We start from the raw sequence: 5000 nt of genomic DNA, 5'->3' as shown, positions 1-5000 counted from the left end.
GCTAGAGGCGAGCCTGCGGGCCGGAGGAGCTGACCGCCCGAAGGCGCCGGCGAAAGTGCCGGGCCCGGCGGCAGCCCTCTGATGGCAGGCCACGTTTGCCAGTCGATCGGGGTGGGAGGGAAGGCTGGCAGGCAGGTGGGCCGGAAGAGGAGGCTGCTGTGGCAGCAACTCGCTCTCTCGCGCCGTCCCAGTGCCGTCCGAGCGTTGCCGAGGGTGTCTGCTGACTTGCGCATCTTCAGACACCCGTCTCCCATAAATGACGGAGGGCACCTTTGCTACTCATTACCCTTAGACTGCTCAACTGGAGAGGGGAGAAAAAAAGGCCCTGGCCGAGGTGGTGAGTCGGCCTCCTCTCTCCCTCACGGTTGAAAAAGATGTGCTCCTGGCGCACTGGCCCTGCTGAAAATCTCTCTCCATTTGGCCGAGGCAGAGAGTCGGCCTCCTCTCTCCCTTACGGTCGAAAAAGATGTGCTGCTGTCGAACTGGCCATTACATCCTCACCTGATCTAGTCCCCCATTAGATCCCCCCCCCCCCGCAGTTACCCCGTACCACATATCTAGCACGGACCTTGACCTCCAGCAGGCCCCGGGGACCCACATTACCCCCCCCCCCCCTTCCCCCTGCAGTTACCCTGTACCACATGTCTAGCATGGACCTTGACTTCCAGCAGGCCCTGGGGACCCACATACTCCCCTGCTCTACTCCCCCACTAGCTTTCCTTTCTTGCAGTTATGATCCAGCGCATATCCAGCATGGACCTTGACTTCCAGCAGGCCCCGGGGACCCAAATTACCCCCCCCCCCCCCCCCCCCCCGCAGTTACCCTGTACCACATATCTAGCATGGACCTTGACTTCCAGCAGGCCCCGTGGACCCACATTACCCCCCCCCCCCCCCTGCAGTTACCCTGTGCCACATATCTAGCATGGACCTGGACCTCCAGCAGGCCCTGGGGACCCACATACTCCCCTGCTCTACTCCCCCACTAGCTTTCCTTTCTTGCAGTTATGATCCAGCGCATATCCAGCATGGACCTTGACCTCCAGCAGGCCCCGTGAACCCACATTACCCCCCCCCCCCTCCTGCAGTTACCCTGTACCACGTATCTAGCATGGACCTGGACCTCCAGCAGGCCCCGGGGACCCACACTTAAGCCCCCTCCCACTAACAAAGCAGAACACCACTGGCAAAATCCTCGTGCCCCTGGTACTCCAGAAAGCACATTGAAATGTGCCCCTGGTACACTGCGCAGAAGAACTGCCACACACACACACACACACGCACGCACGCACGCACGCACGCACGCACGCACGCACGCACGCATGCACTGCTTGTGCCTATGGTACGACAACTTTTCTCGTGCCTATGGTACGACAACTTTTCTCGTGCCTATGGTACAACAACTTTTCGCCGTGCCCCTGGTACACCGCTCAGTAGCACTTTGCCACACACACACTCCTCGTACCTATGGTACGACAACTTTTCTCGGGCCTATGGTACGACAACTTTTCTCATGCCTATGGTACAACAACCTTTCCCCGTGCCCCTGGTACACTGCGCAGAAACTCTTTGCCACACACACACACCACTCGTGCCTATGGTACGACAACAGGCCCCGGGGACCTACATCGCACCTTGCTCTTGCCTCCCTTACAGCTGAAAAAGGTCCATGCCTGTGCCCTGGCCCTGCTGAAATTCCCTCTGCATTTAGCCGAGGCAGTGAGTCGGCCTCCTGTCTCCCTTTACGGTCGAAAAAGATGTGCTCCTGGGCGCGCTGGCCCTGCTGCTACTCACATCGGGCATGGACCTGGACCTCCAGCAGGCCCCGGGGACCTACATCACACCTTGCTCTTGCCTCCCTTACAGCTGAAAAAGGTCCATGCTTGTGCCCTGGCCCTGCTGAAATTCCCTCTCCATTTAGCCGAGGCAGAGAGTCGGCCTCCTGTCTCCCTTTACGGTCGAAAAAGATGTGCTCCTGGGCGCGCTGGCCCTGCTGCTACTCACATCGGGCATGGACCTGGACCTCCAGCAGGCCCCGGGGACCTACATCACACCTTGCTCTTCCCTCCCTTGCAGCTGAAAAAGGTCCATGCCTGTGCCCTGGCCCTGCTGAAATTCCCTCTCCATTTAGCCGAGGCAGTGAGTCGGCCTCCTGTCTCCCTTTACGGTCGAAAAAGATGTGCTCCTGGGCGCGCTGGCCCTGCTGCTACTCACATCGGGCATGGACCTGGACCTCCAGCAGGCCCCGGGGACCTACATCACACCTTGCTCTTGCCTCCCTTACAGCTGAAAAGGTCCATGCTTTTGCCCTGGCCCTTCTGAAATTCCCTCTCCATTTAGCCGAGGCAGTGAGTCGGCCTCCTGTCTCCTTTACGGTCGAAAAAGATGTGCTCCTGGGCGCGCTGGCCCTGCTGCTACTCACATCGGGCATGGACCTGGACCTCCAGCAGGCCCCGGGGACCTACATCACACCTTGCTCTTCCCTCCCTTGCAGCTGAAAAAGGTCCATGCCTGTGCCCTGGCCCTGCTGAAATTCCCTCTCCATTTAGCCGAGGCAGTGAGTCGGCCTCCTGTCTCCCTTTACGGTCGAAAAAGATGTGCTCCTGGGCGCGCTGGCCCTGCTGCTACTCACATCGGGCATGGACCTGGACCTCCAGCAGGCCCCGGGGACCTACATCACACCTTGCTCTTGCCTCCCTTACAGCTGAAAAAGGTCCATGCTTTTGCCCTGGCCCTTCTGAAATTCCCTCTCCATTTAGCCGAGGCAGTGAGTCGGCCTCCTGTCTCCTTTACGGTCGAAAAAGATGTGCTCCTGGGCGCGCTGGCCCTGCTGCTACTCACATCGGGCATGGACCTGGACCTCCAGCAGGCCCCGGGGACCTACATCACACCTTGCTCTTCCCTCCCTTGCAGCTGAAAAAGGTCCATGCCTGTGCCCTGGCCCTGCTGAAATTCCCTCTCCATTTAGCCGAGGCAGTGAGTCGGCCTCCTGTCTCCCTTTACGGTCGAAAAAGATGTGCTCCTGGGCGCGCTGGCCCTGCTGCTACTCACATCGGGCATGGACCTGGACCTCCAGCAGGCCCCGGGGACCTACATCACACCTTGCTCTTGCCTCCCTTACAGCTGAAAAAGGTCCATGCTTTTGCCCTGGCCCTTCTGAAATTCCCTCTCCATTTAGCCGAGGCAGTGAGTCGGCCTCCTGTCTCCTTTACGGTCGAAAAAGATGTGCTCCTGGGCGCGCTGGCCCTGCTGCTACTCACATCGGGCATGGACCTGGACCTCCAGCAGGCCCCGGGGACCTACATCACACCTTGCTCTTCCCTCCCTTGCAGCTGAAAAAGGTCCATGCCTGTGCCCTGGCCCTGCTGAAATTCCCTCTCCATTTAGCCGAGGCAGTGAGTCGGCCTCCTGTCTCCCTTTACGGTCGAAAAAGATGTGCTCCTGGGCGCGCTGGCCCTGCTGCTACTCACATCGGGCATGGACCTGGACCTCCAGCAGGCCCCGGGGACCTACATCACACCTTGCTCTTGCCTCCCTTACAGCTGAAAAAGGTCCATGCTTTTGCCCTGGCCCTTCTGAAATTCCCTCTCCATTTAGCCGAGGCAGTGAGTCGGCCTCCTGTCTCCTTTACGGTCGAAAAAGATGTGCTCCTGGGCGCGCTGGCCCTGCTGCTACTCACATCGGGCATGGACCTGGACCTCCAGCAGGCCCCGGGGACCTACATCACACCTTGCTCTTGCCTCCCTTACAGCTGAAAAGGTCCATGCTTTTGCCCTGGCCCTTCTGAAATTCCCTCTCCATTTAGCCGAGGCAGTGAGTCGGCCTCCTGTCTCCCTTTACGGTCGAAAAAGATGTGCTCCTGGGCGCGCTGGCCCTGCTGCTACTCACATCGGGCATGGACCTGGACCTCCAGCAGGCCCCGGGGACCTACATCACACCTTGCTCTTGCGTCCCTTACAGCTGAAAAAGGTCCATGCTTTTGCCCTGGCCCTTCTGAAATTCCCTCTCCATTTAGCCGAGGCAGTGAGTCGGCCTCCTGTCTCCTTTACGGTCGAAAAAGATGTGCTCCTGGGCGCGCTGGCCCTGCTGCTACTCACATCGGGCATGGACCTGGACCTCCAGCAGGCCCCGGGGACCTACATCACACCTTGCTCTTGCCTCCCTTACAGCTGAAAAGGTCCATGCTTTTGCCCTGGCCCTTCTGAAATTCCCTCTCCATTTAGCCGAGGCAGTGAGTCGGCCTCCTGTCTCCCTTTACGGTCGAAAAAGATGTGCTCCTGGGCGCGCTGGCCCTGCTGCTACTCACATCGGGCATGGACCTGGACCTCCAGCAGGCCCCGGGGACCAACATACTCCTCTGCTCTACTCCCCCACTAGCTTTCCTTCTCCCGCAGTTACCCTCCACCACAAATCCAGCATGGCCCTTGCCCTCCAGCAGGCCCCGAGGACCCACATACTCCTCCGCTCTAATCCCCCATGAGCTTTCCTTCTCCTGCAGTTACCCTCCACCGCATATCCAGCATGGCCCTTGACCTCCAGCATGCCCTGGGGACGCACATCCTCCCCTGCTCTAGTCCCCCACTAGCTTACCTTTCTTGTAGTTACGCTCCAGCGCATATCCAGCATGGACCTTGACCTCCAGCAGGCCCCGGGGACGCACATCCTCCCCTGCTCTAATCCCCCACTAGCTTTCCTTCTCCTGCAGTTACCCTCCACCGCATATCCAGCATGGACCTTGACCTCCAGCATGCCCCGTGGACCCACACTTAAGCCCCCTCCCACTGACAAAGCAAAACACCACTGGCAAAATCCTCGTGCCCCTGGTACTCCAGAATGTAAATTCAAACATGCCCCTGGTACACTGCGCAGAAACACTTTGCCACACACACGCACACACTGCTTGTGCCTATGCTACGATAACTTTTCTCCGTGCCTATGGTACGACAACTTTTCTCCGTGCCCCTGGTACACCGCTCAGAAACACTTTGCCACACACACAC

This window comes from Rhamphochromis longiceps, unplaced genomic scaffold, assembly GCF_057381845.1.
Source record: "Rhamphochromis longiceps isolate RC_006_pf unplaced genomic scaffold, R_longiceps_female_GT1.1 unmapped_scaffold_8, whole genome shotgun sequence".
NCBI classification, from domain to species: domain Eukaryota; kingdom Metazoa; phylum Chordata; class Actinopteri; order Cichliformes; family Cichlidae; genus Rhamphochromis; species Rhamphochromis longiceps.
Note: the sequence above shows the minus strand (reverse complement) of the source record.